The sequence below is a fragment of the Protopterus annectens genome, chromosome 13.part0 (assembly GCF_019279795.1).
Source record: "Protopterus annectens isolate FY-2018-M chromosome 13.part0, PAN1.0, whole genome shotgun sequence".
Lineage (NCBI taxonomy): Eukaryota > Metazoa > Chordata > Ceratodontiformes > Protopteridae > Protopterus > Protopterus annectens.
This window is the reverse complement of record NC_056747.1, coordinates 139,591,461-139,615,584: the sequence shown is the minus strand read 5'-3', so window position 1 is coordinate 139,615,584 and position 24,124 is coordinate 139,591,461.

Sequence of the window (24,124 nt, the reverse complement as noted above, 5' to 3'; positions counted from 1 at the left end):
ATGACTCAACCATCATCTGCTCAGCCCAGTCCCTACCCAAACTGCAAAAAGTCACACAGGAAGCCTTTTCCTCTGTTGAAACTTGGTTATCCGATGCCCAATTAATACTCAAGTCAAACAAAACTAAACTACTCATCTTCCAACCCACCAAACATACTCAAAACAACTCTCACTTTAACAACACAGCAAAAGACAACACCACTATATACCCAACTGAACACACCAAATCGCCACAGTGGAAATAGACAATAAACTAAAATTTGACATTCACATATCCATGACCATAAAAAAAGTCCACAAAAAAAATAGGAGCGTTATACAGAAATAAGCAACTTCTCACCAAAGCAGCAAAGATTTCAATAGCAAATTCTCACCTTATCTCCACCCTACTTTATGCCTCTCCAATATATACCAACCTAAGGCAATGCAATCTAAACAAGCTAGAGACCTGCTACAACAAAATCGCCAAATTCGCCACAGGGGCATCCTACCGTAGTCACCACTGTCTATCACTTGCTGAATTGGGCTGGCTTGAACTCCCTCACCTCCTTCAGTGGTATCAACTCTCACTCGCCCACAAACTAGTAAACCATCCACTAAATGTCCCATCCCTCCAGAATCTACTTCAACCCTATCGCACCACCAGACCACTAAGATCCAGCAACAAAAATCACTTGCAGATCACTAAAGCCAATAACTCTGCTGGTGAAGCACTATTCCCTTGCACCATAGCCAAATTATGGAACTCCCTCCCACCCACAATTACCTCCATACCATCATGCACCTACTTCAAAACTTTACTAAAAGCACACCTAAAAATATGCTGGCAATGCCCTTGCAACTCCCACTCTAATATCACCCACCCCATCCAACCACTACCTTTCTTTCCACTCCATTAACCACCTTGATTATAGCAAGCTCAGATGCTCATAAGCCTGGTACTTATTATACAGCAGGAACTTTTTATTTGAACATTTGATAATGTCTGTTATGTACTTAACAGATAAAGATTCTAGTTGTCTACTGATGTACTATGTTCTTCATCTGTAAATATGATGTAAGTAATTGCTATGCAAACTGTTAATCGCTATGTAATCCAATGTAACTACTGTCTGTTTATTTTAACTGTGGAGCTTTTCTCTCCGGGCCTCCACTGAAAATGGACCTACGTCTAGTCGGACACTCCCAGTCAACAAATATAAATAAATAAATAAGAAATAAATAAGAAAGCCAGAATTTGACTTGCTGTATATTAGCAAAATCGTTAATTTAGATGTTTTCTTGTACTCGATGGCCAGCAGTAGAACTGAATTTGCAGTAGTTGCACCCACCTACTTTACGTTGTGGATTACTGTAAATATGTATTCCTTGATAAGTACTATTTCTATGCCATTGAATGTGTTAAGTAGTTTGTATCAGGCATGCATATTTTTTTCACATTTCTTAATGAAAAAGACGAATATTGGTGTTCTGCATAGCACACTGGTCTCATTATTATGAAGTTTGCGTAACGTCTAGTTACATTTTTCCACAACTATCAACCTTCCATCTCCAGAATGTGGATCAATACCTCTTATAATGTGGAACAAATGCATGAAATGTGAACATTTTTGAAAGGCATACAAACACCTTTACCCATGAAGCTCGTAGGATGGTTAAAACGTGTTTCTCTATACTTCCAAAACGTTCTTTTGAGAATGAATGTGATTCAGAATTATTTAAATAGACATCAGTTAAAAAAATCTTAACACTGAATGTGTATCAAGCCCATTTAAGGTGAAACTGAGAAATACGGCCTTTTAAGACTCACGGGGTGAAACATTCCTCATAATGAGGTACATTTGAGAGATATGCACTGTTTTCTGGTGTGCTTTGCACCATTACTATTGTAATGTATAAGTACAGTGCTCACCTGCATTGGATGTCCTGGTTTGCTTCCGTCTTCAGTAGTTGCTGTTTGGATAGTAAAAGGTAAAAACACACATGGATTGGTTGGTTCCTGCATGTCTCCTGTTACGCCATAAGTTGTAAAGGGTTATGTAGCACTTAAAGGACCCACATAATGATTGGCATCGGAATTGGAGTGAATAGCAGTTGTGGCTTTGACTTTTGCTACCCTGTGCAATGGAGCTGAACAAATACTCTGTTGAAAGGGACAATGCACCATGAAATCATGGAAATGTGTGGAAGTTGTACTTAAAAGTCAGGGGTATAATTTCCCAGACTTCATCTTGGGGCAGTAAATGAATGTTCTTGCAAATACTTAAAATGCTAAAGAAAAAAAAAACAATTAAAAGGCTAGTAGCACTAAATGATCTGGTGAAACTCAAAAATGAAAACACCACTGTGAAATGTGTAAGAAAAGGTGATGTGAAGAACAGACAAAATACGGAAACAAGGCCATTCCAGAAGATACACAGAAAAATAAAACAAGCGGTTAAAAATCTGACAATGAGAGAGACAAACACATATAAAGGAAGAGTAAGAACCATACCCCCCCAAAAAAAAACTGCATAAACAAACTCAGAAGAATAAGCTGCCCTCTGAAATTCAGTGGCAGATATGTGGAGTTTTCAATAAAATCAGCTTTATGCTACCATTTTCCTTTTGAGTGAATTGGTATTTTCATCATACCAACCATTCTTCCACTTATTCCAACAATCTTGGGTTTACAGGCCAATTTGGAAGACCACTGGAAACAGTGGCTGTAGAAAGCTGATTTCTTTTTTTTTTAAAACAAGTTTATTGTTTTAACATATAAGAGAAATATCATAACAATTTTATACAAATAATTAAAAATAGGTATTATTATAATATTCAACAAAACAACTAAAGTATTTACAAAGACATCCACTACAATCAGATCAATTAATTAAACTAAAATACTGTGCTATTGAAATTAGAATTTTTTTAACAAATTTTGTAAATTATCCCATACAATAAAATGTGATGTTTTTCTAGTTGTTCTCATTCTAATTGTGCTTATTTCCATATGACACATTATATTCATAACATTTTTAAATTCATTGAACGAAGGAGGTGTATCTGAAATCCAATTTCTAGTTATTATTTTCCTAGCCACTGCTAGGATAGACCATAACAAGGGAAGCTTAATCTTTTAACACATTGAGGTACAGGTGTGTTGAATAATATAAGAGACTTAGAAATAATGAAATTATCTGTAAAAAGAGCCTGCAAAATTCATTAATTGACTTCCAGTATTCTTTCAACTTCATACAGTCATAAAACATATGAGCCCAGTCAGCATTAATTTCTACATTACATCTCTTACATAGATTATCTTTATTATTAATTTTATTCATCATCAAAGGTGTATAAAAAGATCTATGTAAAAATTTCCATGTATAAAGTCTCCAGACAATGGAAGATGTAGTTCTATAAGCAGATTCCAATATATATTGTTTATCTTGTTGAGTTGGTGGGTCCCCATTAATAGAGGTGAAATAATTCCAGTATGAATCTACATTGTAAAAAGTTTCTTGTCTGATAATTTTATGTATATATGAAAGTTTACCTTTATCAGAAACTTGATGCTGTAAATTTATTATCAGGTAATCAATCAGTTTTGGAATAGATTCTTTAACTGTTATAGACATTAGATCTATTCTATCAATGAGATGTTGTCTAAAGATCTGAACCTCTAACCAGCAAGTTTCTCTTAGATCAAATTCTTGTTTTAAGAAATCTAGATTTTTAACTTTATTATCAGATATCAGCTGATACCAGTACTTTAGATTATTATCTATAGCTAAATGAGCTCCTTCAGAAGTAGATGACATAAGCATACCCTGGGTATAAATTATAGGGAATACAATAAAATTCCATTCCCTATACTTAGGGTGCATGAATATAAAGTTACGATAACTAATAATAATATTTAATGGGTAACAGACCATATGTTTAGGTGTAATAGGTGAAGTACAAAATTCCTTTAGCAACCACAACATGGAGTTATTTATAATCATATTTTTATGTGTTAAGGAGATTTTCATGAAGTGCATACTAATTAGCTCCCAATAATCTTTCCATTTTGCAACATATGACCGATCTATTAATAAAGTAATAACTTTTATAATAGAAGAGATAATATATAAATTAAAGTCTGGAAAAGAAATACCCCCTTGAGACCAGCTATTAGTATGTTTCTTTAATGCAATCCTAGGTCTATTAGGTGCCCATAAGAAATTTAACATTAGTGTATTCAGTTTCTTGATAGTTATTTTTGTAGGTGAAAGTATTATTGATTGTATTAAGTATAAAATCTTGGGGAATATTATCATTTTAATAATTGTAAGTCTCTCCTCCATAGTAAAAACATATTATTCCAGGTATTAAAAAGATTTTGTATATTAAGAAAACAGGTATTATAGTTATTATATATAATAGATTTAATATCTTTAGATAGTATTATACCTAAATAAGTTATCTGACCTGAGTTGGGTACATATTTAGTAAAATCACTAATGAGAGTATTTTTTCGTGTATATATAGGTAGTATTTTAGTTTTTCTTCATTGAATATTAAACCAGAAATACTTTTAAAATTCATCATTTTATCAAATAAAGACTGCATAGAAGAATTAGATCCTGCTGATGTAATTAGAACATCATCTGCAAAAGTTGAATTTTTGATGTTGTATTTTCTTCTATTTCAAAACCCTCTATGTCAGTACTGTTTCTAATCAAATTAGCCCAAGGCTCCATTACTAAAGTGAATAATAGTGGAGAAAGTGGACATCCTTGCTTTGTACCTTTAAGAATGGGTATTTTTGTGAAACATATGTTCCTACCTTAATATAAGCCAGCGTTCCTTTGTATAAATGCTCAATTAAATTTACAAATGCATCAGAGAAATTTGTGCACTTCAGTAAGGTAAACAGATAGTCCCAACTTACTGAATCAAATGCTGAACCTATATCAAGACTAATAAGTGTTAAATCTTTCTTTTTCCTATTTGCAAAATCAATTAATGTTAAAGTTCTTCTTATATTATCAAAAGTATTTCTATTTACAATGAAGCCCATCTGATCTATGTCTATAATGCCGGGATAATTGTCTTCAATCTATCAGCAAAAATACTCATAAACATTTTATAATCAACATTAAGTAATGAGATGGGTCGATATGAAGAACATCTAGTTGGATCTTTATTAGGTTTTAAAATTGGTGAAATAAATGTATATTGCCAAGATGGGGGTTATTAACTCAGTTTGGGCCAGAATAAAAACCTTATGTATTAATGAATATGTAGTTTTAGAAAGGATTTTATATATCTCTGGTATAATACCATCATTACCCGGTGCTTTGTTTGATTTAAGCTTATTTATTTGTGTAATAACTTCTGTATATGAAATACTCTTGTCCAATAGTTTAATCTGTTGTTTATTGCTTTTATTCATGTTTGTGGTTATAAACTCCTTTATTTTATCTTTAGGTTCCATGTTAATGTTGTTATGGTTAATCTTGTGAAAGTGATTTCTAAATTCATCCAGTATTTCTGGTATAATAGAAACATTCTTCTTTTTCCTTAGAGAAAAGATTTCTTTGATATGGTTTTGTTTATTCAATCTTATTGTTTTATTTTTAAGTCTATGTAAGTATTTGGGGCTTATTGAATAAGACAAAACTTGTATTTCTCTAAAGTTATTTTAACTTTATGAGTTAAAATTTCTTTGTATTTCTCATTTAGTTTGTTTATTTCTTCAATAACTTTCTTGTCCATAATATTTTCTTTATTATTATGTTTATAAGAGTCTAGTTTACTTTGAATATCTAACAATTCCTTATCCCAAGATTTCCTTTTGTTATTATACCATCTGATACTTTGTCCATATAGATATGATTTTAAGGCATCCCAAACATAGACAATGGAGACTTCAGGAGTATTATTTATGTCTAGAAAATGTTGTACTTCTGAAAGTATATATTCTTTATAGTCTTTTAGCTGAGTTAAGTATGCTGGTATCCTTTTGATCTGAACATTATGAGTATTTTTATCATGAATTCAAAAACAATTGAGTTATGATCAGATATAGGACATGAAATGATTTTGGAATTAATTAAATCTGTTACAATCTGGTTAGAAATAAAGACCCTATCTATTTTTGAATAAGTTTTGTATCTGTTAGAAAAAAAGGTGTATGGTAATGATTTTGACTCTATCTGATTATTAATATCATTCAAATGATAAGAATTAGCAAAATCATTTAAATGTTTTGCATTAGATGTAATTCTTCTTTTCTTTATAGTGGTAGTATCACTTTCATGTAGTATACAATTAAAATCACCAGCTAAAATAATATCCCTATAGAGAATGATATGATCTTATCAATATGATGTTTCACTGTATTAATACCAATTCCAGGTATCCAGTATACATTAATTAAAGTGTAAGTCTTCCCATTAATTTGTATTGTAACCATACAAAACATTCCTTTGTCATCCTGATAAGACTTAATGGTTTTAGGAATGGGCATACTTTTATTCCATAAAATAGCCACTCCTCTTTTTTCTGAGTGTGCTCTGAACTAACCAATACTGCATACTTATTAGTGGCTAGTTTATCAATATCTTTTTCAAGAGATGGGTTTCTTGCAGGAAGACTAGATTGGCCTTGTGTAGATTAATGTATCTTATTAGGCTTGCCCTTTTCACGGATTATTCAATCCATTAATGTTTAAAGAAATTCCTTTTAAAGATGTCATTTGGCATTTTTAAAACTCAAGAATCTTATGATCGAAATAACAAATAACAAGATAAATAATGTTACATCTCCTCTTTTAGGTGTACCTTTAAATATAGCTGTATTTATTAAATCTCTTATGGGATTTTGTATAGGATTCAATTTTGTTTGTAGTGACAATGAGTGTACAAAATATATTGTGGATGTCAAAACTATATACATATAACAATGAACAAGTGAAAATAATGTAAGGATTAAACCTTGCATCCCGCCTGAGTTGAAAACTCCAACTTAGAGCAGTATTTACTACTCAAGTTAACCCCTACCCTAAGCAGCAGTACCTCAGCTACCACCTTATCAATTTAATACTAGTTATATTTAACTGAGGTTAACAGTTTTCAATTCAATTATCTATCAAGACAAAACTACACATTTGGTAAAACAGCATCATATAAACTAAAATAAACTTTTTTTTTTTTTTTTTTAAACTGTTCATACTATTATATAGATCTATGTAATATATAACACTTGAATTCTAATAGCATTCAAATAATCTTAATGTTAGAAATCAAGAGGAGAGAAAATTATGTTCTAACATTCATTTAAATCAAAAACTTTGGCTAATATGATTCAGACATTACATGCATTAAGATGCATCTATTTTCTGTCATGTGAATTCTATCAACAGCTTCCAAAAAAATCTTGAATTGTTTGTATATGAGCATTTACTTAAACTCATTATTGTCAATAGAGTAAAATATTGTATTCATAAAAATTATTATAAATCATATTGCATAGTTATGCAGATTCTCAGAAACACCTGCGTTATTACCTAAAAAAAAAAAAAAAAAAAAGCCATCACACACATAAACACAGACACACACACATACATATACACACATACATATACACACACACACACACACACACACACACACACACACACACACACACACACACACACACACACACACATACACATATATACATAGATACACACACACACACACACACACACACACATATATATATATATATATATATCTGATCTCACTGAGTTGTGTGTTAGTAGAGCACTATCCTACTTGCTGTCCCTAGAATAAATCTGTCTGCTTTATACAAAATAATGCACAGCAAACACATATTAGTAACCAGATTTTACAATCATGCTAACCTACTGCTTTAAAATATATCACATGACATTTCTTCCAGAATAGAGTTATAAGATTATTTATGCTTGCCAATCAGATGAATTAAATGAGTTATAGTAAAGTATATGTTTGGGACACAAGTTTTTAACACAGATTATTATGCTACTGTTAAGTAGATTTTCAAAAACATTTAAATAAATGTTTCATTTTCTATGCCTTCTAAAATAAGATATTTACTTGCTACAAGAAACTACATCATCCAAACTCATCATAACTGACATATTTTATGAATAGAGTATTTTTCCTGAATCTGTGGTGTGTCAGTGTGATAACCTTGTCAATGTTTATACTAACTGCTTTCAGTTTCTCTGTGAAAATTCTGTGAGTGAAGCTTCTGAGGAAACTCATGGACACTATGCATGAGACAGCCCACATCCCAGATTGTCTCCCTTAACATTTTGGCGGAAACTTATTAAAACTTGTGGCAAACATTCATTTTGTCAATAGAGTAAAATATTGTATTCATAGAAATTATTATAAATCATATTGGATAGTTATGCAGATTCTCAGAAAAAAAAGCCATCACACTCACACACACACACACACACACACACACACACACACCCATATATATATATATATATATATATATATATATATCTGATCTCACTGAGTTGTGTGTTAGTAGAGCACTATCCTACTTGCTGTCCCTAGAATAAATCTGTCTGCTTTATACAAAATAATGCACAGCAAACACATATTGGTAACCAGATTTTACAATCATGCTAACCTACTGCTTTAAAATATATCACATGACATTTCTTCCAGAATAGAGTTATAAGATTATTTATGTTTGTCAATCAGATGAATTAAATGAGGTATAGTAAAGTATATGTTTGGAACACAAATTTTTAACACAGATTATTATGCTGCTGTTAAGTAGATTTTCAAAAACATTTAAATAAATGTTTCATTTTTATGCCTTCTAAAATAAGACATTTACTTACTACAAGAAACTACATCATTTAAACTCATTATAACTGACATATTTTATGAACAGAGTATTTTTCCTGAATCTGTGGTGTGTCAGTGTGATAACCTTGTCAATGTTTATACTAACTGCTTTCAGTTTCTCTGTGAGAATTCTGTGATTTGAAGATTCTGAGGTAACTCAAGGATATTGTGCATAAGACAGCCCACATCCCAGATTGTCTCTCTTAACATTTTGGCGGGAAACTTATTAAAACTAGTGACAAACATTCATTTAGCAGTGTAAATGCATCTAAACATGACAGAACCTCCACAATGTATTCCACAGATCATCACAGCCTCTATGCAAGTGAAATTAAACTCAAAATTACCAACAAGCAATAAAACTCAGCATTCTTCTCCCAACTCAATTTTCATACAAATCCTATTATTCACTGTGCCCACACAGTCTAAAGCATTTCTATATATTAATAAAGAAAAGAAAAGAGAGTAGAAAATAAAAGGGAGCGAGGCAGAAATAAAAAATGTAAGAGAAAGCTGTAAGAAGTATATACAATGGAATGTTACTTACTGTTTATATTAATAGAGTTAAAAATAAAACATATTATTTACTCTTATTTAGTTCTGATTATTATTAGTTAAAGCATGACAGATTATTTACAAACAAGCATAAGCAGTATAATCAAGAAAGTATAATTAGAAATAGCATTTGAAGAACTTATAAACTTTTACAAGAAATAAATATGTTATTATTCTATTAATGATATTTTCATTACTGTTCTCTCCCTGCCCTCCCCCACCCTTTACCCACTACATAATCTAAATAGAATGTCATTGTTTAAACAAAGAAAATAATAAAAGAAGAAGGAAAAAAAGGTAAAGATAAAAAAATGTATCAAATTACTATCCTTACTTTTTTCAGAAAGAAAAACAAATCGAGTCACAGCCTGCCATTAAATCCTCAGGTATTTTGACTGGTTATGAAACAAAACATTTCTTTGCACATAGAGAATAACTTTGATTAAATCTTTTCCAAAATATTTGTGGCTTTCTGGAAATGCAGGAACTATATTCAAAAAGATTAATAATGAACTAAAATGATGAGAGAGAAAAAAACATATAACAAATCATTTGTTTTTTAGTCTCTTCTTCTTCTCTGAAGTCTTCCAGGAAGCTTCAGTTGCCAATCTCTTTAATGAAGAACTAGCCCATTCCATTTCTTCTATTTTATCCAAAATCCTTTTTTCTTTGACAAACAGTAAAGCAGAGTCTAAATCATCAAGACCTTAGGATCATCAGGAAGGAAGATTTTAAGCTTGGCAGGAAACAGAAGGTATGTTTTAAACTGTGCTTTTTAAGCTCCCTTATTAGTGGCAGAAAAACTTTTCTTTTAGCAATTACCATGGAAGAATAGTCATTGTCAAAACGCACAGTTGTCTCATTAAACTTAACAGGAGCTTTAGCCCAAGCAGATTTAAGAACCATCTCTTTATCAAAAGATGATAGAAATCTAACTATAACTGATCTAGGATAGTTTTTGTTAGAGTTAGTATTAGCTATAGATCTATGTGCTCTTTCGATACCAAAAGAGAATGCTTCTGGTAAATCTAAAGTTTTAGGGAGCCATGTTGTTAAAAAGAAGTAATATTGTTACCTTCAATATTTTCTGGCAGTCCAAAAATCCTAATGTTATTGCGCCTAGATCTATTTTCCAGGTCATCCAGCTTTGTTTGTAAATGTGTATTTTGTTTCAGCAGAAACTCAATGTTGATTTCCTGTTCTTGTATTTTATTTTCCATGTCATTCACAGCTTCTTCTATGCCTGTCATCTGGATCTTCTGTTGTTGCAGGTCCATATGTAACAAGTCTATTTGTTTTGTAGTTTTTCTATGAAAGTGTCTATTTTAGTATCCATTTTATCCATCTTAGCAGTAAGTTGCTGGACTATAATTATCAGAGACTGAAGTTCTTTCTTGATGCTGGAGTCTTGAGAATTTGTCTTACTGGAACTCATTTCAGACTGATAAACTGACAGGAAAATTTCCAAAGTAATTTCTGACAGGAATATTATTAAGATTTCCTTTCTTTTTTAGATATAGTTCAAGAACTATATAAAACAAACATATTTAGAAAGAAAATTACTTCAAGAATTAATTTTTTAAGTAATTAATTCCTGTCAATGTAATGAAATTGGTGGAGCTGAAGAAATCTGCTGCTATCCTGTGTTCATCCTTGGCCACGCCCCCAAAAGCTGATTTCTTAAGTGTTGCAGCTGGTATAATGGAAAAATAAATAAAAGGAGGTCCAACTTGCTGTTTTTCTTTACCTCTCTGGTGATAATGCCAGTACATCAGTGTGATCTCTGTTAAAAAAAACAGCTTTAAACAGTACTTTGATGCCTAAGAATATGTCATATATTAGTCTTTTATTTTTCAGTAGCATGTAGGATCATGTGTCTGATGCCACTGTCACTGAATTGAAGCTTAGAGCTAAAGGCTGCAAGTCTGAATAGTTGTCTGATTCATTGCTAAGATAAAATCTTCAGTGCCATAAGGAATGACAAAGTAAGAAGTAAGCTGTTTCAGAGTTTTGAGTTAGCACTGGAAAAAGCTGTGAATGTGTGTAAGTGGAATTAACAAGCACTGAAATGAAATATCATTCAGAAGATCTGGATGTGTGTAAAATTAGAAGGAAGCAAAGATCTGCTTAAAAGTAAAGGTGAAAGTGTTCACTTGTGTAGTGTATTTGAGAAGTCTAGAAACTGCATGGTAATAAAAGGGTTAACAAAATACATTGATAAAAATTACAGGCATTCACTTGAACAGATGTCATGCTTTTTAAGATGTGCTTACCTGTCCAAGGATAAGTCTTGTCAAGAAGCTAACAAAGAATGCAGAAACAGTGTTAAATAATTGCTCATGTGGCAGAATAAAAAGAGGGGTTAGAATACAGAAAGCGGTTCTACAAGTTACTGGTCCAAATAAATAAATTGATGTTTAGATGCTATCATAAGCTGGAACCAGAAAATAAACTGTTTGTGAATGCAGCTGATGTATGTGCTGTGAGCAGTATTTCTTCAGAAGGACTGAATACATTAGTGTTCTCACCAAGTGAATTACTGGACTGAGATACTGTATGTATATATATATATATATATATATATATATATATATATATATATATATATATATATATATATATATGGCAAAATAATTTAAGCTTGATAGCAGTGTAGAATGCAACATCCTTACACTGACGGCAATCCATGATTTGGGCATCAAAGGTGCTGAACAAGGGTCTAAACTACAACACTGACTTATTTAAGCCATCAGTTAATACCACTGGTTCTGAAAAGACTGTTTATGATGACAAGGTCTACATTTTCTTTTCAGATCATGTCAGCACAACCAAATATTTGGGGCAGAATGGCTTATGAACAGTTGAAATTGATTAAATGAATATACAGTGTACAGTTAGTCTAAGTGCACTAGAGGGGAGTATGTAGTCAGACAAGAGATCTTCCCACATACTTATGAAGGTAAACATTCACAGATTTGATTATGTGAATTTTGCATATAAATCTGAGTATTTGTTTAGGAAATGATTTGCAGAGATAATGTGTATGTTTGTGAAGCAGTCAACACACACCTATGCAGGGAGTGAATTATATTTTTGTGAAACTGGTAATTTACACTTTTTTAGTACAATCCACTGATACTGTAAAGTTTTCAGTGTACAGTGAGTCTGGTCTGAAAAGCCAAACACAAAAACAAAACTGTGAAGGTTAATATTTCATTTGATATCTTTGAAAAGTACGCTAATTTATCACAAGGCTTGACTGTATTCTAGTATAACATAAACCCAGATGTTTCACCAGTTATTCACACATCAAGAAGAGTTCCTATAGTGCTGAGACAGAAAAGTGAGAAAGAATCCATCCTACAGAAAGCCTCACTGAGACCAACAACTGGTGTCAGAACCATGGTCTTAGGCTCAATGCCAAAAAAATGTGTCATCATACCCTTTGGGAAAAAACTGCACACAGAAGGCATTATAAGAGATCTGGGAACACAGGTTGATAGCAACCTCTCTTTTGACCACGACATTGCCATTATGGTCAGAAAGTCCTTCTATGTGGCACATCTCATTACTAAGGGTTTTGCATCCAGGAAGAAAGTGGTCATTGTCTCCCTCTACTCTTCCCTCATTAGGCCAATCATCGAGTACAATGGTCCATTTGGCATGTACCTCACTAGACACCTGCAACAACTGGAGAGGCCACAAAAGTACCTCACAAAGAGGTTCCTAGGCCTTAAACACTTGTTGTATATGGACAGACTCCAAAAACTCCAACTATTCTCTGTCTCATATCGCCTACTTAGAGGCAGTCTCTGCTTGAGTTACAAAGCCATGTCTGACCCAGCTCTGTTAGAAATGCTACATCTAAAGAAATCTCATTCCATCCACACCACATGCTCCAGAGACCTCAACCTCATTACCACAATCAACAGAATGTGCTGGAGGGACAGGTTCATAACCCAGAGACTGCCCATGCTATGGAATAGACTTCCCATACATGTCAAAACAGAGCACCTCACTGGCCCTCTTCAAGAGAAATCTTGATGAGTGGACGGGAATTGAAAATTAACCCTGGGGATCACTCCAGTGGCTCAATAGAGGCACTGGAAACTAAGGTCGGGTGGCACGATGCCAGGGTAATCCCATGGGCTAGGCTTGTAACAGCTCCAGGGCCATTAGCCTAGTACACACCCATGAATTGACATGAATGGAGAAAATGGGCAGGATTATAAAGCAAATGAATCCAACTCCATGGCCAAACTGATAGTGACAGTGGTTAAGCCAGACAAGAACAGAAAATATATTGACCCACAAAACTTGAATAAGGTTATACTTATGAAATACTACATATAAAAGACAGCTGAAGTTGTTTACATAATGTCTGAGACAAGTATTTCTCCGTATTTCTCCGTACTTGATGATAACCATGGATTCTGGAAAATCAAACTTGACCCAGACAGTTCAAAGCTGTGTACATTTAATACACTGCATTGTATTTACAATGCAGTGTACATTTAATACACTGCATTGTAGATACAGATTACTGAGCTTTTTGGGGGGAATTTCATCAGCACCTGAAGTATGTCAGAGAATTGTGGCACAAAGCACTGATGATCTGGAAGTTGTTAATATTACTCATGACCAGCTGTTTTGGGGTGAATCAAAGGGGCAACATAATATGGGATTAAAAAAAGTACTTGGCTGAGATTTAAAAAAAAGAAGTCTGAAGTTCAATAGAGCCAAATATCAATTATTTGTGCTGAACTTCAGATATACAGGAGTTGTTCCAATGAGTCAAGGTATTTAGTTTGATCTTGAAAAAAATGAAATAAATTGTTTATATGGAGAAACAATTTGAAAATGATCAGTTTAGAGGCTTTTAGGTACAATGCAATACTTGTATGAGCTGATACCTAATCTCTCAGAGGTGTCTTAGCGATTGAGGAGGCTATTTTAAGAGGATACTTTGTGGTATCAGTTCCTAACATATTAAAGAAACTTGTAAAGATGTCTACTCCTTGTTACTCTAAGATAAAAAAAAAATATGTATTGTAAGCTGAGGCTAGTCAGTTAGGAATTGGAGCAGAGTTTTTTGCAACAAAGTCAAAATATTGCTTGCCTATGACTCTACAGCACTAATTATAAGAAGAGATCTGTTCAGCTAGAGAAAGAGCTATTGCTTATTGATGGGACAGGCTCAATGAAAAAAATGCATAGTTCAGCATTATCATTAATCACTACTTGCTCTACAGTGTTTTCTTGTAAGGAAAAAATGTAAAACATTTTAAATAGTCAAAAGGAATGAGGCAATATTTACATTGAAAAATGGAAAATACAGAAGTGTAATTTGCTGTGTTGTTTAACTTTCAAAGGGTTAAAATATTTTGAGAAGAAATTAAAAGGAACGCCTATGGTCTGTGTTGTTTCAGTTCTCTGTTGTGGGTCCTCTAGAACCCTAAAACTCGAAGGAAAGGGTGCCACAGAACCAAGAACCAGTAAAACCACAACAGGCACCCAAAGAGGCAGGAGGTAATAATAAAACTCAAGCCTGTAGGTGTAGGCAACAGCAGGTTTAATCGCATAAACGCCACACAAATGCAAAGCATTTTCATCCACCAGACTTCTTCAGATGTAAAATGATCATCTGGATTAGAACAAAGCAGTAAATAGAAATTTTTACTTAATGGTTTTATATCGATACTAGTGTAACATAAAGCACGAATGAATGACAAAAGGTATGGTTTTCCATTTTTATTTAGCGGCAGACTTTATGGGAAGCAAGAACTATTGTTAAGCAAGAGTACATTTTCCAAAATGATCTCTGCTTTAGAGAAAGATGAAGAAGAAAGAAGATGGCTACTAGAGTTGTAGAAAAGAAAAGATGTAACTGAAGGGTTGAATGGATTTTGTGCCTTGGACCTTTTTTGCAGGGATTTCAGATGTAAACAAATATAATGTGTCTAAAATCTGTGCATTTGTTACCTGAATTCAAAATAAGCAAAATTTATTTTTTTCAGTATGTGATAGTGATGAGCAGGAAATGTGGAAAAGCTGTTAGAAATAGCCATGTGCAAACATACATGTCAGCTACCTAATATACAATGGATGAAGTCTGAAATTAAACACTTTTGAACCTTTTTTACCCTCTCCACGCAGAAGGTAAAACTAAGAAAATGTTGCATAATGAAACGTGTAAAGAAAATGAATAAGAATGATTAAATTAGGAATTTTTTAGATGGAAAAGAATGTTACAACTGCAAGAAAGGGAGTCACGTGCTAGACACTAGACTAGAAAGTTGAGTACCTTTCCGGTGTAGCAACAGAAGCTCATCTTGCACGTTGCACTGGCCCAACAGAGAAAGTAATGGAGTCCTAGTTTAGCAGTGCTACCTCTTAATGGGGAATCCCTATTGATACTGCACCACTGACAAGAGTACAAAAAGACAGCAGAACATTCTCTGGCCTTCTGCTCACCCAGTGAGACAACTATACTTAGAATGGTGTTGCAAAAAGCAGCAAAACATCAAACCAGATATCTCTGTCTGAGCAATACAAATTATAGGTTATCTGAGGAAAGTGCTGCAATATATAGCAAACAGAAATTTACTGGATAACACCCAGCATACAGGTAGAAAGGCCTTCCACTATGCATACTAAAAAGACATAATAATATGTGAGAGATGAGTGCAGAGATAAAGTGAAATTTATGTACTTAGCATAATGATATATCCTTATTGGCCTTCTCTGTCCATCTTGAAAGTTGGGTTATCCACCCTCATAGCAGATCCAAGCAAGCAAACTTTCAGATGCTTCTCCAGTGCTCATACATCCTCATGTCCCCCATAATGCATTGTAGTTCTCCCAGATGTCATTTTCCCTGTATAAGATGCCAAGGCATTAGACAAAAGATGGTCTGGAGAAAAGCTTCAGGCTTAGGTCTAACCAGTACATCCAAAAAAGGAGGTGAAATTTTGGTAGGGGATGGTAGTCGGGTCATCGAGATGGACAGAGAGGGATCATAGGGATCTACCGTTAAGATAAATACACAGCTTTTATATCCTGTATTCTCCCCCTTGATTGTTGCAATGGTCGGGACAGAACCCACAGCCACTTTCCTTCCAAGTGGACTCATGGCAGGATACCCCTGAGAATGGTGGAACTAAAGGCAGCTCTGGACCTTGATACAAGGTCAAGTTTATAGTGCTTGATAAAGGTGTGCATGTTGATCAAGTTGCTACAGCATACATATCATCCATTGCAGAATGTTTAAAATAAGGCACAGAAGTTGAAAGAGACCTTGTGGAATGAGCTTTAGGTTTTAATAGTAATATAATGCCATTTGGAATAGTAAATAAAGGTGATGCAATCCGACAGCCATCTAGACAAAGTGACTTTAGAGACGTTGGTTCCTAGTATGGTTTTGGAAAAAGATATAAAGAGTTGATCATTTTTCCTTATAAATATTGTTCTGTGGAAATAGAACCTTAATTGATGCTGCAAATTCAGAGTGTGGAGTTGGTACTCTCTTTTGCCAGTATGATTTGAGGAAATAAAAATAGGCAAGTGAATAGACTGGTTCAAGGCTGTCTTTGAGGCTACTTTGGGGGCAAATGAGGGCCTTATACATCATAAGTGGGGCTACAGAATTAGAATTTAGGCCTAGTTGAAAGTTTGAAATGGCAGCTAGCTGGACTTCTATCATGGAGTAACTTAGTACCACTGTCAAAATAACCTGCTAAGAATTGCAGACAAGAAGGAAACTGTGCTGAGAAAGGATCTAGTCTTTGTTCAACAACCTATAAGGAAAATATTTTCTGTTTGCTTTTATATACTTTCTAGTAGACAGTTTTTGAGAAACAGTTAAAATCTGAGCTACTCAGGAAGGTGAAGCAAGGTTATTAGCCATCGTAGGAAATGGAGAACTCATTTGGTTAGCTTGAGGGAGTGGAAGTCTGGATGAGGCTTGCCAGGCAGGAGAGAAAAAATGTCTGGTTATGTATCCAGAAACCATGGAGGTTGTGTTAGATGAGGCCAGAGAACTGGGAACCATATTTGCCTGGGACAAAAAGAGGCTATGATGATGACTATTGCCTTGCACATGGATGTTTTGTGTTAGAACATTATCATTAATGGAAGTAGGGGAAAGGCATATAGGAGTCCAGGTGGCCATGGATGGATTCGAACTTTCATGGGTGATTGCCCCTGTAGAGTGATATGGGTGAAGTACTGCTTTATTTGGTATTGTGGGGACAGGCAAATATATTGCAGCAAGGCAGACACCAGAAACTGAATATCTTGTTTCCCACTATAAGATTAATGAACAATCCAGATGCATGAGGATACAGAGAATGAGCCTGTGTGCTAGAAGACTGGTCTGACCTGGAATGTGTGCTGCTATCAGAAAGTGCTGTGAAGATATCACTCATTGCCTCACTTTCATGGCCTCTGCACAAGGTATAAGAATGCTTCCTATTTGCTTGTTGATGTACCACATCAGTTATGTATTGTCTGTGTGGATGGAAATCACACCCTAGTTGAGGGCATCTTTCTAAGAGGACCGTCCCATCTCTATAACATTGATGTAAAGGTGAGACTGTAGTTATGACCATGTTCCTAGGACTGCTTTCATAATGCCCGCCACCCTGGGGAAGAGGTGTCCATGGTAATTATAGGTGATGGTAATGGAAGAAGAAAAGGTCATCCCTGTTGAAAAAGAGAGAACCAACCATTTCAGATGGTTACAACACACTGTAGATAGCTTTATGGGCTGATGAAAAGGATGGGTAAACTGAGACCACTGGCCACAAAGTGCTCATTGAAGAGCTTTCATATAGTAAGTGGCATGGAGAACTGACATTGTGGAGGCTGCCAGGGTGCCTAGTGTGCACAGAATAATGGAAGATGAAGGATTGTCAAATCTGAGGAGCTGTTGTATCTGAGGCCTGAGGAGGTCAGCCTTGTGTCCGAAAGTTTTGCTATTTGGGTAGTTGTTTATAAAAAGAATAAGGGCTGAGTATGTTTCATATCTGACTTTTTGAAGTTTATAGAGATATCCAAGGACTGACAAAAGTGAATTAAATAATGTCTTGCCATGATCAATGAAAATAAAAAAATCTCTTGCAAGTTATAAGTGCAGGAACACATGGAAACATTTCAGCCTGAGCTGCACTGTGACTACCAGCATACATTTGGTGAAAACTCGAGGGTCTGTGGTGAGACCAAAGGGCAATGTTCAAAACTGGTAATGAATGGCTTGCAGCTGAAAGTGAAGGAACATTATGAATAGTTTCACAATCTTGATGCAGGAGTGTTAATCCTGAACCCAGAGGAATGGAAGAAGGACTGCACCATGACCATTTAGTTTTCTTTACATGCAGATTTAGGCCTCTGAGATCCAGAATGTGCCTGAGGACTTTCGTCTCCTTTGGCATTAAAAAGAATCTTTGGCAGACTCCAGATCCCCTCTGGTCTGATGGGATCTCCTGGACGGCTCTTTTTTTGTAGAAGTTGCATGATTTCCAGTGTTGCTGCCCTTTTTTGGTGGGTTGGAGTATCTGGTATGGCCTTTGTACTTTGGTTAGGGATGGACATGAATGAAATAATATAGCCCCTGGACATTATTTATTCTCCCAAGTGTTCTCCATGATAGCCAACCAATTTTTTTGGGTAAAGAGAGAATTGTCTCCAAACTGTCCCTAGAGGGGAGTAAATGGGCAACCTTTCAGGAACATTGAAAGGGTTTCCCTAAAATGGGTCCTCTAAACACTTGGTTCTGTGGATCCCTCTGCCCTGATGGCCTAGGGATCTTCACTGCCAGAGAAGATGACCAAGGACTGTCAGAATACCTCTTCCACTTCTCTTTCATTTATTCTTTTTATTTGTCCTTATTCCTGTCCTTGTCCATAGTTTTTATTATAGAGTTGTCAGTGCTCTCTGAAGGTAGAGAGGAATATTCATCAGCAGATTCTCCCATGGTGGTAGGGAGAAGGCTTTTCAATATTAATTTATTTCTCCTATTAATGAGGGATCAGGCAATGATAGACTAACAAATGTTGCACTGGGCATCTAAGTGCTATGGCTCCAAGGGAATGATGCATTGTTGATGCAGTTCCTGAGGCAAAGTGCTGTGACCATATTTGGTACGCTTTCTATATCCACATCTACTCGTCTTAAGGCTGTCAGATAAATATTGTGTCAATTAGTCAAAAATGTGGAACACTGAAAGAAACCCTTAGATAGGACAGTGAAGAGACAGAGATTTTTTTTTTTGAGATAGGCTTGGGTATGCCTCGGAATGCAAGAGAGGAATAGCATAAATATATAAATATAACTCTAAAGAAGTGTAATAAATCACCATAGTCTAGGTAATCAGAAGTGTTATGTTAGCAGGATGGAAATACAACGTTCTCCTGTTAGACACAGGCTTAGGTAGGTCTCAGATGAAGGAAGAGGGAAAAGCTTGAAAAGTGAATATACTTCAATGCAAGTATACTATGTAAAAGGTATTTAGTTCTGTAAAGGCTAGAGACAGAAAGGAAAAGACAAATATCGCTAAAGTAATAAAGAAATCACTTATATCTTGTTATCTGAAGGAATGCTGAATGATTATGCCTGGTGCCAAACCTCTCAACTGTCCAGATTTTCACAGAATATCCAGATTTTCACTTCATATGTTTGGTCTGTTCTTTATAACATTTGTGGTTTTCTGGATTTTTGTGGCAAATCAGTGAGGACTAAATTCACTAAATAATGACAGGCATTTGAGTTGCAGACTTCATATCCTTCAGAAAATGTATGGTAACACAATACCTTTTATTCTAGAAACCTTTTTTAAGTTTACAAAAGCAATATTTAAAATTTGTCCATTATTTGGGAACTTTGTCTCCTCATTATTTTTGGCTTTGTCCAGATTTTTTTGTGTTAAGAGGTTGAGAGGTATGCCTGGTTTTAAGAGCAGCAAACGGGATCTGAGAGACAAATGAGACTGTAGTGCATTGTCGAGATGTAGAAACTAGAGTGCCACAGAAAACCTTAATGTGAAAAGTTTGCTAGCTTGGATCCACCATAAGGCTGGATAATCCAACCATCAAGATATACACAGGGAACAATACAGTATCTGTAAAAAGGAATGTATCAAAGGGAAACCTTTAATACCCTCCTCACCAAAATAAACTGGTCTTTTCTTACCCAGCTTCCTCTAGACAAAGCTGTAGACTCATTCAACTCAACCTTCCTAAATATTCTTAACTCATTGGCACCCCTGCGCACAGTACATGTCAAAACTAACATACCCCCCTGGTTAACTAATGCTACCTGCACCTTGATGAAAACAAGAGATAGAATGTGGGGAACATAGTATAAAATGGGTAAAAACTAAGCCCCCCATCCACTTACAAAAATATAAAGAACTCAGAAACCTTAACAAAAAGTATGTTAATAAAGACAAAAAAGATTTCTATAATAGCACATCTACTTCACAAAGGTCAAATCTCAAAAACATCTGGCATTGAATAAACCAAATACTTCATCCTGGTAACCTCTCATCTCCTAATCCCTGCCCAATAAACATAGCCCAAGAAACAGCTTCTATCTTCAGTTCTTACTTTATAGAATCTATTAGTAAGTTGGTAAGTTCTGTTCCCTCTAATTCTAGCACTACAAATCCTCCTGACCCCTCCTCTAGACAGAATTCTACTAAAAAAAATCTCCCTTAAACCATTTCCTACCAGCTACATTATATCTCTACTTCACAAACTAATCCCTGGTCTAGATCTGCTGACAATATACCTCCCTAGTTTCTTCAGATAGCAGCTGACTCTCAAGCCCTCCCAGTCTCTATACTGATAAACTGTTCTATCTCTGAACCTAAAGTTCCCTCCATCTGGAAAGAATTTTATACTCTACCCATACACAAAGGAGGTAACTCCATAGAAATCTCCAATTTCAGACCTGTTGCCATCCTATCACCTCGCTCAAAAATACTGGAAAAACGCATGCATAAACAAATCATGGAACACTTACTTCAATAAAATCTGCTCACTCCCACATGGCATGGCTTTTGTCTTAAACATAGTACAACTGCTGCCCTCCTCCTTCATCAATACAATCTCCCTGGCCAGAGATAACAATAAACTAGTGTCTTGCTTATTCTTGGATCTCTCTAAAGCATTTGATAAGGTCTCTCACTCCTTTTTTCTGAAAAAAATGTTGGGAAGGTGGCCTAATGGTTAAGGTGTTTGCCTTGCAAACACAAGGTGCAGGGTTTGAGTCTCACAAGGGACAATTGGCTAGGCTTAAAATGGCTCGCAAAGGCAGCTAGCTTAGTACTAATTTATGAACCTATGAACCTTAACTTCTCCACCTCTACCATTGCCTGTTTTTCTAGTTACCTCACAGATCAACTATAATCAGTAAAATGGCTCTCTGCTCTCTCACCTCTTCTTCCTATCAAAATTGGTGTTCCCGAATGGTCTATTCTTGGACCACTACTCTTCAATATCTTTACTAATCTACTCTATACCTCCTGCCCTCAGTCATCCCTTGTCCAATATGCTGATGATTCTACAGTCATCACAACTGCAGACTCCCTCTCTGCCTTACATTCTCTTACTCAGAAATGCTTCAACTCTGTTGAAACCTGGCTTTCTAACAACCAGCTAACTCTGAATCCTAAAAAGACCAAACTTTTACTTTTCTGTCCCAAAAACCTAAACCCCCTCAAATCCACTTTTACTATCCATTCTCTAAATAAAATGGATCTATATTAGATCACCAAAAAACCTTTCCAGCAAACACACCTTTGTTGACCTGTATTTAGTGAAATTCACTCCCGTGATTCGCTGAATACTTAAAGGGCAAACAAATGCTTGCCCCGCAACCCAATGGACCCAAATGTAGCTAAACCAAACCCATTCATGTGGGGGGCTGCACCCTCCACACCCACCTAACTAAATATACCAACTCCAAGATCGCACTATAGTGGAGAAAAGGGCAAAGTTGTGTAGTTTGCCAACTATGTCTTTGCCCTGTAAGTATTCAACGAATCGCAGAAGTGAATTTCACTGAATACAGGTCGACGAAGTTGTGTTCTTTTGAAAGGCTTTGCAGCAAACTAATATAGACCCAATAAAACACCTATCATGGATGAACTCAAAACAAAACTACTAGGGGTCATGATAGATGACTAAGTGAAATTTGATTTGCATGTCAACACTTGTACTAACAAAACCCAGCAAAAACTTGACCTGTTGTACAGAAATAAAAAAAGTTCCTATCTAACAAAGCTAAAGTCCCCCTCTCTCACGCCTATCTTCTACAAAGCCTATTGTACAGCTCTCAAATCTTCACTAACCTCCAACCCTCTCTCCTGACTAAGCTTGAAACTACCTATAACAAAGTGGCCAGATTTGCTGCAAATCAAAGCTATAGATCTCATCACTGTCTCTCTTTAAAAACACTTAAACTGGCTAGAATTCCCCCACCTATTACTCCTCTCTCAGCTTCAGTTTATTCACTCTATCTTGTACCAGCCATCTTTCTTTCCCAACTTGACCCCTTCTAATCTCCCTCTGCACGTCTTCTAGGACTCTTCGTAGCAAAGACCAAAAAATTTAAATTGACTAACTAAAAAGTTGCTGGTCGTGCCCCTGTACTCACCATCCATAACCCGTCTCCCTCTCTTATGTACCTTTCTCTCTGCCCTCATTGGTATTTTTCTGTCATGTGATAGCTTCCCTAGTCTTCTTATCTAGGTAATTACCTGCTATGTAATCTTAAAATATTTCTACTTGTATACTACCTGTCAAACCCTCACCAACTTTAACTAAACTAGCTGTATTTATTAACTTTGCATACTGTCCCTGTACCTATCTTAAGTTATAGGACAAATTAAGCTCTGTAAATAATTTTTGTGCTTCTAATTTGTATGCTTTTACTGGACAAACCTGAAAATGTTTATGTTTGTATACAATACAATTTTCACTTGAAATTTTATTGTAATTATGTGGAGCTTTTCTCCCTGGGCCACCGCTGAAAAAGGGCTATCAGCTCAGCTGGACAAACCTGATCAACAAATGTAAAATAAATAAAACAAAGAAAAATGTATACCTACCAGTGTGCTCATGAACTATATAGTACTTAAAATGTTTGGAGGTGCTTTGCTGGTCTTGATCACCTCAGTTGAAGTTTAGGAGGGGGCATAAACAATACCGAGGTGACTGTAGTACTGTGAAGCCGATGTAGGAACCACAGGCCACTGGTGTAAAGTGGAAGCAGAGAAAACGAAAGTAAGATCTGCAAGCTATGGCAATAGAAAAAAGTAAATATTTTCAAAATTAAACACTGAAACAATTATCACAATTTCAGGTGACCATCTTTTTGAATGAGGAAACATGCCAAGGAGCACAATAATTAATTAATTGTAATTAGTTGTAATTACATCAAAAGGTGCTTCAACAAAGTATTAGTTTAAGGGTGTCCACATTTATGCAACCAGCTTATTGTACGTTTTTTATTGTTTATATTTTTTTCCCCTAACAGATTTGTTTGTTTTTCAATTGAATCATACATGTTATAGGTCACATTAAAGGTGGGAAAAGTTTTGAAATTATTTATTGTGGTCTCATTTTTTATATCACAAAAACCTGGCATTTTAACAGGGGTGTGTACACTTTTTATATCCACTGTAGATCATGTACCATAAG